General features: G+C 34.7%; 1 protein-coding gene across 3 annotated transcripts in view; it reads left to right on the plus strand.

The window, feature by feature from the left end:
* Positions 1-14,802, plus strand: part of GLIPR1L2 (GLIPR1 like 2) — a 62,665-nt gene that overhangs the window by 7,723 nt on the left and 40,140 nt on the right. The window lies entirely within an intron of this gene.

Here is a 14,802-nt window from a genome sequence, read left to right on the forward strand (position 1 = left end):
TCAATTCATTTTAGAAACCTAGAATAACCTTAATCTTCAAATCTGAGAAACATAAGACAAGAAAAAGTATAAATCAATTCCATTTATGAATATGTATGTAAACTTTGAAATAAAAGACCAAATCAAAACTAGCAATGTATTGAATAAAACATAGAATATTCTCTATTTTCTTAATAATGTTTTTCCTTTACTCCCTTCAGTAAAGTTGTGTACAATTATTTAATTTTTCTTATTTCCTAAAATCAGTAATGTGTATTTTAGCCAAACTCTTCTGGGTCCCTGTTCTTGAAGAGGCCTTGAACTTGGGCTCTGTTCTATTGCCTGCCAATTTAGAAAAAAATCCTGCTTAACCAGTTTAGGGAGAATACCCAGCACTTAATATCTCATCACCCTGATCTGCCTTGAGCAAGAATTCCATAGGTCAGTGTAACAAGAACCCTGCAATTCTTGATGTCTCCTCTTTGTAATTTTCCATCCACTGACCTCTTTTTTCTGTCCTATGATTATAGATCCCACTTGCCCTTGCTGTATTTGTATTTGAGCCCAATCTCTCTACCTTATTGTGATAGTCTTGGCACCTGTCACAGTAGTCCTGAATAAAGTCTTATTGGGTTAACAGATGTCACAAGTAATTTTTTCTTTAACAGTTATAATGCTGTGACTCAGGATCAGATTCATCAATGAACCCATGACCTTTTACCCAGGACTCCAAGTGCACACCTTTGAAGCCTTTGTCTCCACTCCTGGGGATCCATTGGTGAGTCTGACTCCTGAGTCAGTGCTCCTGACAACAGTCCATTGAAGCATGATGAGGACAGATTTTGATTCTTAAAATTCAGAGTACACTCGGTAGAGCTAGATTAGAATTCCAAACGTCTTCATCTGAAAGGTACCTCCTGAGTTGCAAATAATTTTCTTTTCTAGTACTTTCTATCAAGTAGGAATTTACTGCCTGAATCCTAGACAGAAGTTCTTCTGGCTCTTAGTTTCAAGGGGAGATTGACTCCTTGAGTTTTTGGCTGGAAACTTTCTTGGGTGATTGTGAGGTCTTCCATCTATTTGGTTCTACTTATCCCATGAGAACTTCTGAGTTTGCTGAACTGGCCTGTCTTGAACCCCTGGTGATTCTATGCTTCACCACTTCTGTTAGTTTCCTTTCCTGCTGGCATGGTTTTTACTAAGAATAATTTGGATTTCAGGGGGAATTGGCTTCTCTCTTCCCATCTCGGCTGCTCCTCCTTTCTCCTTTTGCTATCTTGATCTTCTCTTCGGTTCCCTTGAATCCTCTGATGTGTCCCCCTTTAAATAACAGCTCCCTCCATCCCTTTGTGCACACCTGACAAAATCTTCCCTTATCATTCTAGAGCCTTAACTCCCCACAGTCAACATTAGGCTCCCTGTCTCTATCATGGACTTTAAAGGGACTCAGTCCCCTCAAGCAGCCACCTGAGTCTGAAAAGAAAAAATAGCAAATGAGAACAGATTGAATATTTAATCCACTCAGGCCTTGGAGACATCTAGAGAGGAGCTTGATATCCCCATAGTCTCTTACCTAAAGTGAGGTTCACAGTCTCAATAAAATTACATTTCTTTTTAAAAGAAAATCTTTAAAGCCTCCTCCACAAATACTGGTAAAAAACATTGGCTTTCACGTTGACCAGGTAGCCTTACTTGTTCCATCAGTCTTTTGATTGCAATTACAACTATTTTATATAAAATGGATGAATTTTGTATTACTGTGGTTCACTTGACTAATGGCCAAAATTTTAGATGGAAGCAATATATCTCTATTTACATTTCTCTTTGTTTATGTATGCTATATGCATGGGATATATTCTCTCTTATTTTTTGGAAGTTGGTATTACCAAACCAACTTATGAAATCTCTTAAAGGAGTTCTATTAAAATTGGACTAGTGCTAAATGAGCACTTATATAAATTAAATTTTCCTAGAACTCTCAGAAATACAGAAACTAACCCAAATGCTTTTCAGATTTTCATGACTTCAGTAAATCTTTGGCAAAAAAAGGACTAGTTTACTATTACTGGTTTAATAAAAGTAGCTATGATTTCTGAGTTCTAAGCATTAGATATGAGCATAGATTTCTATTCTACTTGAGTTAACTAATGAAATAAGCTTGTTATATCTACTACATGTTTAAGATATAAAATTATACATTCAAACTAAGAACAAAAGTGTAAATGAAGATGCAATAAAAGTGAATTCCTTGATATCTGTTACTTCATAGTATATCAAATGAAGCAATGAAACAATAATAATAAAAGACATGTTTAACTTTTTTAGTTTTTTGCTTTGTGATTGTTTTGGTTTTTGATATCCATGTGCTGTAAATATAATAATAAGATTTAACAGGGAAATAACTTTAGCTAATGCCTTGAGATAATTGTTTAATGTTGTCTTAATTTGTTATCTAGATTAGCTCAAGTAATATTCATTAATAATTTTTAAGTAAGATAAACTACCAAACATTCATGATTAAGCTTGAGTTACATAGTTTTGATTTCTTATTTTTATATGGTAGAGAGAAAACAAATGTACCTGGGAGTATTAATAAATATGTTAATTTTGCCATGTTGAAACTTTGTACTATGAAATAACATATACCTATAAAAGATATATGTGAGATTTGCTACTCTGGTGGTACAAAATACCAGTAAATATCAGACAATTCACAATTGTCTTAATTCCTAGTTTTCTCTATAAAATAAAGGTTCTAATCAGTAAATAGTCTGTGTGTGAAAAGTGTTTATGGAAGATAGGGTGTGTTTTGGTCAGGGCAAATAGAGTAATTTTGACCTGTAGTAAAATGACTGTTCCAGGATAAAAAAGAGACAAATTTATGACAATGCTGAATGAACACAAAAAGTTGTTAGAAAGTTTGTGGAAAAGGAATAATGTTGTGTCATCTAAGTTGGTTAATATTGGATGTTGTTTTTTGTTTTGTTTTGTTTTGGGTTTTTTTTGTTTGTTTGTTTGTTTTTTTGCTTTGTTTTTTTTTTTTTTTTTTTGCGGTGCTAGGGATTGAACCCAGGGCCTTGTGCTTGCAAGGCAAGCACTCTACCAATTAGCTACATCTCTAGCCCCAGGATGTATTTATAAGATTCTTTATAAATGAATTTTAATATCAAAAGTGCACTGAGGCAAAACTACAATTTGTTTTTCTCTCTGTTAAAACCACAAAGTTTTCTTGGATAATTGGTATGCTCTTAATAAGAGACTATAAAAAAGTTTTTCTTTATTTTTTAAGTAACCTACCTAGAAAACAAAAATTCTGTTTTGTAGAATAGTGTCACATGCTTTACATTGACTTTATCATTTCCTTAATTAATAGAGCCAAGTCTTCAGACTTAAAAAATAACCAAATTTTTTTTTTTGCTTTTTAAAAAGATAATTATGTTATCTTCTCTAATTGCTTCTGAAATATTTTTATTATTTTGGTTAAATAGGTAGCTAAGTGTTTCACAGCAGCATATTTAGTCAAATGTTCAAACTTTTTCACATTTTTTTTTTTTACAACTTTGCCTTTTCCAATTCAAATTTTGATTTCAAGCTGATCTTGAAGGACTGTAAAAATATCTCAAAGGATATTTTTTACCTTGTAAAAAAAGAAATGTTTAATGAGGTTTATCTTATATATTGAATTGCATAAAAAGCATTGTCAAACAAGAAGTTAACATTCCCTATAACTGTACAGATAAAATGTGATTATTTCAAACATTGCATAAACTTTCTAGAAATTTGTCAATGTTTTCACTGTCCACAGTATGTCTGATCTAATCATTCATATTTCCAGTTCTTAAAATGTCATATGCTACAGAAACAAATTTCCTTGTTAATTGCATTGTGTTTACAATATAACTCTTGTCAGAACTTTGCAGTCTTTTGCCATTCATAGATAGTTTTTCACTCTGATCCTTCTCTAAAAGCATTTGGAATCAACTGCAGGCCAATATTTAGTGTTCAGCAAAAGGCACCTTATCTCAGAGATCCAAGGAAAGGGCAATGACTGGTACTTTGAGCTACAGTCCTTTAATGGTATTGCTTAAATAAGTTTGAGACCATGCCTCTGGATTCAGGTAACAGTCTTCTCTAATGGAGAAGCTAGAAGATTCATAAAACTCCTAACTCAAGATCAAGCACAACAAAAGTTACATGGAATTGAATGAAAAGATGAAGGATGATTATGGATTTTGTTCTGGATATATGGAACTCCTCTCCTTTTCTTCTTAAGATATCTTTAACTGGTAAAATTACAAGTTCTTCTCTTTGTAAATAAAAGTGAAACATTTATTTTTTTTCTCCTTGCCTAATCTCTCCATACTCTGGAAACTATTATTGAGTGTAGTTATTTTCATGACAGTAAGAATCTGTCATCATTATAACTGGACATAATTGGAAACATTGCTTATATAACCAAGATTTTGATTGGAATGTCATATTTGAGAATTATGCAAAAATCAAATATGACTGGATAGTTTTAAGGAACTAAATTTGACTTTCTTTAACCAATACTTATAAAGCACTCTTGGAAAATAGGCCCAGTACCTGATATTTATGGGGTTCCCAGCCTTACAGATGAATAAGGAAGATCACTTCCTGGCAAGCACTGTAACCTTAAGTTTTTGGGGGGACCTAGAAAAGAGAAGAATTAATTCAAATGTAAAGGTATTACAGGAAAAATCTGGTGGCCAGTTCTTGACTGGCTTCCTAACTTCAAAAAACTTTGTGAAGTCTAATCTGGGATTCCTTATGAGAAGTTCTAGCAAAGCAGTCTTGAAAAGACATTTGGAATCAATTACCATTGCTGCACTTAGGTTAATACTCAGGTCAAATCTTTTGATACTAGATTTGTTTTGTAAACAGGAATAACCTTAATTTGGCTTTTTTTTTTTTTAATCAAAAAGCATTGACTGTAGACATTTTTTTTTTTAATGTTTCAGTGGAGGATAATAGCATACCCTTGTGTTATTAAGATTCTAATTCTGTTCATTGTCGCTGAGGTTCTGTTACCTCAGCTGGGCTGGATCCTGTCATAGGGCACACTGTGTTAATTCTGCTAGTTTCCTCTAATATCTGACCACAGTTCTCCAAACTAACATTTCTAATTTTTCTCCTGTCTTCCTGACTTGGAGTCACTGAGAACTAAAACCTAACTGGCTCAATTGAAAGAAGCCTTATAGGCTGAAGCTGGATAGTTCATGTTCTGCTTTCATGGAAATAACCGTGACTGCGACACTGATGACTCTGCCATCCAAAGATATCCAAATTGCATTCCAAGAAGTTAATTATATTGTCCCTGTTGTTTTCATCTCATCATCTGAGGATGCTTTGAACTCAATATCTAGGAATCTTTTCTGACAACCTTCTGGATTTAGAGACTCTGCTTATAATCTACTTCTACCATCAATCTCTTTCTTTTCATTTACATTGCAATCCCCCTAATTAAATGTCTGACTACTTGTACCATCTAGCAAAATCCGACTGCTTGCACCATCCCTTAATTAAATGTCTGACTGCTGGCATCATCCATCCAGATGGTTCAGCTGCTTCTTCTGTTTTTTTTTTTTTTTTTTGTAGAAGACTTAATTTTATTTTTAAAACTATTTTTATTCATTCTTTTTAGTTATATATGAATCCATTTTGTTATAATTATACAAGCATGGAATATATCTAATTCTAGTTAGAGTGCCATTCTTATAGATGTTCATGGTGGTGGGATTTACTGTGTTGTTTTCATATATGTATAAGGGAAAACTATATCAGATTCATTCCACTCTTTGCTTATCCCCATCCCTTCTTTCCATTCCCCATTGTGTAATCTACTGCACTTCTATTCTTCACCTCACCCCAACCCGTTATTGTGGGTTAGCCTCCACCTCTCAGAGAAAACCTTCAACCTTTGGTTTTTTGGGACTAGCTTACTTCACTTAGCATGATAATCTGTAGATTCATCCATCTGCTGGCAAATGTCATAAAGTCATTCTTTTTATGGCTGAGTAATTTTCCATTGTGTATATATACCACATTTTCTTTATCCATTCATCTGTTGAAGGGCACCTAGGTTGGTTCCATAGCTTAGCTATTGTGAATTGAGCTGCTTTAAACTTTGATGTGACTATGTCACTGTACTATGCTCATTTTAACTCCTTTTAATATGTACTGAGGAGTGGGATAACTGGGTCAAATGGTGGTTCCATTCCAAGTTTTCTGAGGACTATCCATACTGCTTTACAGAATGGTTGCACCAATTTGCAGTCCCACTAGCAATGTATAAGTGTACTTTTTACCCCACATTCTTGCCAACATTTATTGTTACTTGTATTCTTTATTATTGTCATTCTGACTGGAGTGAGGTAGAATCTCAGTGTAGTTTTAATTTGCATTTCTGTAATTGCTAGAGATGTTGAACATTTTTTTCATAAATTTGTTGAGTATTCATATTTCTTCTGTGAAGAGACTGTTCAATTCATTTCCCCATATATTCGTTGGGTTATTTGTTTTTTGGTGTTAAGTTTTTTGAGTTATTTATATATCCTGGAGATTAAGGCTGTATGTGAGGTGCAGGTGGCAAAGATTTTCTCCCATTATGTAAGTTCTCTCTTCATGATCTTGATTGTTTCTTTTGCTGTGAAGAAGCTTTTTAATGCTGTGGTATTTATTGATTATTGATTTTACTTCTTGTACTTTAGGGGTCTTATTAAGGAAGTCAGTTTCTGTGCAAATATGTTGGAGTGTTGGACCTACCTTTTCCCCTAGTATGTGCAGGGATTCTGGTCTAATACCTGGTTCTTGATCCACTTCGAGTTGAGTTTTGTGCAGGGTGAGAGGAGATATAAGGGTTAAATTTCTAGTTCTCCCCATGCCATTTGTTGAAGAGGCTATCTTTTCTCTAATGTATGTCACTGACACCCTTGTCTAGTATGAAGTCATTATTTTTGTGGGTTTGTCTCTGTGTCCTCTATTCTGTTCCATTAGTCTATGTCTGTTTTGCTGTCCATACCATGCTTTTTTTTGTTACTATAGCTCTATAGTATAATTTTAGTTTGGATATTGTAATGCCTCCTAGGTTCCTTTTTTTTTAAGGATTACTTTGACTATTCTGGGCCTCTTGTTGTTCCATATGAATTTCATGAGTGATTTTTCTATTTCCTCAAAGAATGTCATTTGAATTTTGATGGGAATTGCATTGAATCTGCATTTCACTTTTGGAGGTATGACCATTTTGACAATATTAATTCTGCCTATCCAAGAACATGAGATCTTTCCATCTTCTAAGGTCTTCCTCAATTTCTTTCTTTAGTGTTCTGTGGTTTTCATTGTAGAGGTCTTTCACCTATTTTGTTAGATCGATTCCCAAGTGGTTTTTTTTTTTTTTTTTTTTTTTTGAGGCTATTGTGAAAGGGATGGTTTTCCTAATTTCTCTTTCAACTGATTTGTCATTGATGGGTAGAAACACAATTTTTAATGAGTATTAATTTTGTATCCTCTGCTTCGCTGAATTCATTTATGAGTTCTGAATGTTTTCTGGTGGAGTTTATTGGGTCTTCTAAATATAAGATCATGTCATAGGAAAATAGAGCTAGTTTGAGCTCTTTTTTCCTATTCCTATCTCTTTTATTTCATTTTTTTGCCTAATTGATCTGGCTGAAGATTCTAGCAATATGTTGAATAGAAGTGGTGAAAGAGGGCATCCCTGTCTTGTTCCAGGTTTTAGAGGGAATGCTTTCAGTTTTTCTCCATTTAGAATGATGTTAGCCTTCAGTTTGTCATATGTAGCTTTTACAGTGTTGAAGTAAAATCTTTTTATTCCTATTTTTCTAGTGTTTGAATCTTGAGTGGATCTATATTTGGTCAAATGCTTTTCTGCATCTATTGAGATAATCTTGTGATTCTTGTCTTTAAGTCTATTGATGTGGTGAATTATATTTGTTGATTTCTATATGTTGAACCATCCTGGCATCTCTGTCATGAAACACACTTGATCATGGTGCACTATCATTTTAATACTAGCAATTTGCTAGTATTTTATGGAGAATTTTTGCATCTATGTTTGTCAAGGATATGGGTCTGAAGTTTTCTTACCTTGATATGTCTTTGTCTGGTTTTGGTATCAAGGTGATATTGGGTTTGTAGAATCAGTTTTGGAAGTTTGTTCTGTTTCATGGAATAATTTGAGGACTATTGGTATTAGAGCTTCTTTGAAGATTAAGTAAAGAATTCATCTGGTCCTGAGTTTTTCTTTGTTGGTAGGCTCTTGATGACTTCTTCAATCTCATTACTTGAAATTAATCTGTTTAAATTTTCTATATCTTTCTGGTTCAATTTGGGTAGGTCATATGTCTCTAGGAATTTATTGATGTCTTCAAGATTTTCTAGATTATCGAAGTATAGATTTTCAAAATACTTTACTTATCCTCTGTTTTTCATTAGGGTCTGTGATGATATTTCCATTTTCATCCTGTATTTTAGTAATCTGCATTTTTTTCCTCTTTCTCTTGGTTTGCTTGGCTAAGGGTTTGTCAATTTTGATTATTCTTTTTCAAAGAATTAACTTTTTGATTTGTTGATTTTTTGAATTTTCTTTTTTAAATCTTGATTTCATTTATTTCAGCTCTGATTTTAATAATTTCCTGTCTTCTGCTGATTTTTTATTGGTTTATTCTTCTTTTTCTAGGGCATTGAGATGTAATATTAGATTATTTATTTGGTATCTTTCCATTCTGTTAATGTATAAACTCAATGCTATGAACTTTTCTCTTACAGATGCCTTCATAGTGTCCCAGAGATTTTGATACATTGTATCATTATTCTCATTTACCCTGAAGTATTTTTTTTTTATTTCATCCCTGTTTTCTTCTGCTATCCATGCATCATTTGATAGTGTATTATTTAGTCTCCAGGTTATTTTTCTCTTATCATTGATTTCTAATTTCATTACATTATTATCCAATAGAATGCAAGATATTACATCTCTTTTTTATTTGCTAAGAATTGCTTTGTGTCCTAAAATATGGTCCATTTTGGAAAATGTTCAATGTGCGGTTTATAAGAAAGTGTATTCAGTCACTGATAGAGGAAATATTCTATGTCTGTCAAGTCTAAATTATAATTAATAATACAATTATTATTTTTAATTCTGTAGCACCTTTATTTTTTGTTTGATCTGTCTAGTGATAAGTAATACTGAGTGACTTTAACATACTCAGTCACTCAGTATTATTGTGTTGTGATTTATTTGATTCTTGATATTGAGAAGAGTTTGTTTGATATACATAAATGCTCTGTTTTTTGAGGCATAGATATTTATGACTTATTTCTTGCTGTTATATGAGTCTCTTAAGCGCACGAAATGGCCTTCTTTATCTCTTCTAATTAACTTTGGTTTGAAGTCCACTTTATCAGATATGAGAATAGAAACCCCTGCTTGTTTATGATATCCATGTGAATGATAGATTTTTTTCCCATCCTTTTACCTTCCGTCAGTGACTGTCTTTGCCTTGAGTTGAGTCTCTTGGAGATAGCATATTTTTGTGTCTTGGTTTGAATCCAATCTGCCAGTCTGTGTTTTTTGATTGATTAGTTGAGTCCATTAACATTGAGTATTATTTTTGAGATGATTTTTATTTCCTGTCACATAAATTTATTGCTAGTTTTTAAGTTGAATTATAGTCTGCTTTGATATACTATTCTTTTAGTTTAGTTTCACACTCGGCCAGTTTTTATTTGTATTCTCCATTTCTTCTTTATGTAATATTTAACTGAGTATGTTTTATAGTGTTGGCTTTCTAGTTGTAAATTCTTTTAACTTTATTGTGGAAGGTTTTTACCTCATCTTCAAATCTGGTTTAATTTTGCTGGATATTGTATTCTTGGTTGACATCCATTTGCTTTCAGAGTTTGGTATATATTATCCAAAGACTTCCTATCTTTTAGGGTCTAATTAAAAAATCAGCTGAGATTTAGATTGGTTTACCTCTAAATGTTTGGTTGTTTTTCTCTAGCTGTTTTTAAAATTCTATCCTTATTCTGTTTGTTAGGCATTTTCATAATACCGTGCCTAGAAGTGGCTTTGTTGTAATTTTGTATATTTGGAGTTCTGTATGTTTGCTATATTTAAGTTTCCATTTTCTTCTTAAGATTTGGAAGATTTGTTATTTTATTGAAAAGATTGTGCATTCCTTTTATTTGTATCTCTGAGCCTTCATCTATCTCTATAAATCTTAGGTTTGGCCTTTTAATAATATCCCATGTTTCTTGACAATTCTGTTCATGGTCTCAACATCTTTTCCCCATGATTAACTTTATTTTCAAGATTATGTGCTTTGTCTTCATTGCCTGAAACTCTGTATTCCAAATGGTCTAGTCTATTGGTGATGCTTTCCATTGAATTTTTAGTTTGGTTCATTAATTCCTTCATTTCAAGAATTTCTATTTGATTTTCTTCAGAATTTCTATTTCCTTATTGAAGTGATATTTCACTTCTTGTATCTTGTCTCTGATTTCACTCTTAACATCATCTTTTATCTCATAGATTAATTTAACCATAAACTTTCTAAATTTTTTCTCTGATATTTCCTCCACGGTGATGTCAGTGAAATCTGCTATTGAGTCATTCTGGTTGCTTTGGGTTGGTTTGTTCCCTTGCTTTGTCATATTGTTTGTGTGTCTACCCATCTGTCTGAATGGCTCTGAAGCAGTAGAGCTTTGTTTCTATGTGCTTTTGGTGATCCTGTAGATTTCCTCTGCCTCAAGATTAGGGGGAAGCCAGATACAATATAGAGTACTAAATTCCTATTTTAACTCCGAAGTTAATTGACACCATAAAGAGCTATAGTAGGCTCAGCAATTTCTAGCAAATACAGGAAGTAATCATTTATAGTATTCACTGTTGCTATAGCATTAGTTGTGGGATCTGGCCTTTTTAAAACCAATTAGTGTTGGCAGAAGTTAATGGTAGATTCTTTAAGAGGAAAGAAGAGATGGGGGTAGAAAAGGGTTTGTAGATTCAATAGGTGAAGAGTGCAAATGCAAAGGCAACATAGGATATGTTGTTTATGGAGAGGGGAAGAAAAAATACAAGTAAAAGAATTAAAGGAAGAGTGAAAGAACAATAGAGTTTGGCTGTTAGTAAGAGCAATAGAAACAAAGGAAAACAGTTGTGAAACAGACAATACAAAATCAATTCAAAATATACTAATCGAAAAGCCTGTCAAAAACCAGAGTAAGGAAAAATAACTACCTTCAATTGAAATGCTAGAAATGAGAAAGCAGAAACAAATATGTATGTGTACAAATGAATAAATGTCATGTATCACTCAGTCACGTTCAAACAAAACAAAAACAAAATAACAGCATAGTCAAGGAGAGCATGCTTGCCATCTGTGCTGACACACCTTTCCATCTCTCAGCTTCCCTTCTCAGCAGGATGGTCTGGGGAGCCTGGAGATGCCTTTGGCTTCACCTCCAGGTATAGTTTGCCAGTGGGTTCTATGAACTAACTGACTTTCTGGAAGTGAAGCCCCCAGGGGCAGGGATTCGGTCTAGTATTGGTCCAGGTGTTACATTGTGTGGGGAGTTACCAGCTATTAATGAATCAACACACTTCTAGGACTGCACCCCACTGCTCTCCCCAGGACTCCACCCGTGGGAAGGGGCAGGCTGAACTTTGCTGGTTCTGCTGTTTGGAATACTGCCCTTTTTGGCCTCCCAGGGACTGCCTCTGAGCACCGAGCTCAGGCACTGCACCCACCCATTCGGATTCTCTGGCCACTGCCTGCCACTGGTCCTGGGCCTGCCAGGTTCAAAGGAGTGGGGGAGAGAGGACTTTCTCCAACCTCTCTGTCCAGTGTTACCCCAGGCAAAATGGTCTCCATACCAGAAATTCTTTGTGTCAGAGATTCTCCTGATTTGCTAGGCTCAGTTTAGATCTTGCAGTTGGTGTCTGCTGGATTCCTGTATAACACTCAGACCTGAACTCACAGATCTAAGTTCCCAGTCTAAGTTGACAAGCCGAATATCCTCTGGGCCAGCCCAGGGAAGGCTCCCCTCTGATCCTGGACTGTCCATGCCAAGACTTTCCCAGCACTTTTCAGTCTTTCCTGACCTTGTGTATTAATTTCCCCACTTCCTGCCAGGAGCTCAGCTCCAATTCTGTTCCTGCCCTTATCTGATGTACTCCAAACGTCCCAGTCTTCCCAGGCTTTCTATCCATAGTGAGTATCAGTTGAGAGCTTTTTTCACCACCTCGCAGAGAAGTTCTCTCACTGTTTGGGTCCCATGTCATGGAGCTGTGAGAAAAGCCACCCATTTGTAATTCTGCCATCATGTCCTCCCCTCCCCTGGTTCTATATTATCTAGTTTTAACAGAAGTTCCACCTAGTCAAGTGTAGGGAGAATCCCTTACCTTTGGTGTTTGATTATTCAATATCCAATTAAGTTCTTCATCCTCCACCCTTGTTCTGTGATCACCCTGGCCTTCCCTCAGCAAGAGTTCTGGTAGGTCAATTGGGCAAGAATCACTTCAACTTTGGTTTAGCCTTTTAGTAATTTTCCATTCCCTGGCCCCCTTATTCCACTCCATTGCTGTAAATTCCACTTATCCTTCTTGTATGTGAAATTGAGCCTCATTCCTCTTTCTTATCACAGTATCTTCTAAAATCTTCCTTACTGTGTTAGCGAGTATCATGGGTGATTTTTTTCATCAGTGGTTGAGTTGTTCATGTCTGACCTTATATCTGTCAATTTATCAATATATCTGTCAAAATATCTAAATAGATATTTCTATTTAGTCAGTAGATGAGTAAGTAAAGGAATGTGTAAAGGCACAAAGGGGAAAAGATGGAGAGAACAGAATGCAAAATCCCCAAATCTAATAGATGCTATGGAAATGAAAACAGAATAAAGGAGAGAACTTAAGAAATAATAGAGACAACTCTCTCAGAGCTGAAGAAAGACATAGATTTTTAGATAAAAGAGCTGCCAAGAAAAATTGTGAAAAACTGAATATTGGGTGCCCTGGTTGACACTGGTTATATTTTCCATACTTGTCTTTGAGCTAGGCTATTTGCAATTCTGAAATCATACAATACTGGTGAAATGCAATTAATTCTATCCATAGAAATGTCAAATTGCCATGTCTGATGAAACGTAATTGATTATTGCCCTATGGATAAGTCTCAGTTTTTGCGTTTACTTGTAAATTGATTTACTACACATAAAATTAACAATTCTTTGTATTTTTCTTGAAGATATTATGACTTCCTAATAGGTCCCTCATCAACTAATGAGTTAAATAAAATCATTGTTCCATATATAATAGTTATGATTATATTCTTTAAAAAATTCTTCTAAAAGAAACAAAAAATTACTTTTTAATGGAGACCACCAAAAGCTAAGCACAATTAATGAGAAAAGATTTATACCTAGACATATACTAGGGAAACATTGAAAAAAATCTTAAAATTTTCATGTTGCCTCTATTGAAGCATGAATTAGAATATGTATTCAATTTTTCTACTTTAAGTCTAGAGGTTAATAACACCTTTCTAGATAGCCAAGTGCAAGCAGGTTGCCCTAGTGCTCTCAAAGCATAGACATTCAAACAAGTTTACAATTTTGCTCTCTTAAGCCATAAGGGGTGGGGTATAACCAATTTCTGAAATACCCTTCAGGCCTTATCCTATTGTCCCTGTTTAAAGTATTTGGTTTCCTTTTATTGACACTAATCTCTTCAGCAACCATATCTTCTTTGGCCCCAATTTTATACAAGGTTTTCAAATCTTTTTGCCCCGGTTTTTACCATTGATTCTCACTATTAATCTAGATAAAATTAGTCAGAAATACTCATACCGCCACTGGAATGCTATGCTACCCAGAAATTTCCTCTGCCAGATTAATTATTCATCATCTTTATATTGAGTTTCACACAAAGTCTTAGGACCCAGACAAATGTAACAAGTTCTTTGCCAGAATCGAAATGTAAATGGCCTCTAGACCAATTCCCAAGAGAGTCCTCATTCCCATCTAAAACCTCATGGGCATAGTCTTATTGTCTGCATTCCTATCAGCATTCTGGTCTTCTGAGCCCTAATCAGAATTGCCCATAGAGCTCTCCTTACAGCAGAGTAAGCTTCTCTGGACTGCCTCTCAAAACATTTCAAACTTCTCTCACAAATCAGTTCTAAAGACTTCTGACATCACATGGTCAGGTACAGTCATATCAGTGATCTTTTAACCATGGTTCTCTTAATGTTTTGAATATAGCAATATAGCCCTTGTTGCAACTGTGAATTATTTTTAAAAAGAACGTATTTCTTTCTCTTCCTCTCTGCACCTCCCTAATCTCTCCTGCTCTCTATTCTTGGAAAACAGGATTACCTTTCTTCCCTATTCTAGGCAGAGTTACTTAACCTTGAGCATAAACCCACCACAGGAATGAAGTAATTCAGACTTTGGGGGAAGACACCAGAAGATCTCAGAAATGACTATCTCCCAAATTAATGAGTGAATTACAACTCCAGACAGAACATGCAGAACGTGTGCAATGTAGCCTTTGAATCACTTCCTTAAAAGCTCCCTGCTCCCCTTGATGGGCAGAATCACAGCCTCTGAGACAGAAGTCCCTGTGCTTCTCCTTTGCTAGCAAAGTAATAAACCTTCTTTTTCCTTTTTCTTGAAATCATGTCTTTGTTATTGAATTGGCATCGGGGACAAGGACTGAGATTTTGGTAACAGTTACGCTTTTTATCATTTTTTTGTGTCGGTCATCTTTCTTTCACCGTG

Source organism: Sciurus vulgaris, assembly GCF_902686455.1.
Source record: "Sciurus vulgaris genome assembly, chromosome: 5".
In the NCBI taxonomy this organism is placed as follows: Eukaryota; Metazoa; Chordata; class Mammalia; order Rodentia; family Sciuridae; genus Sciurus; species Sciurus vulgaris.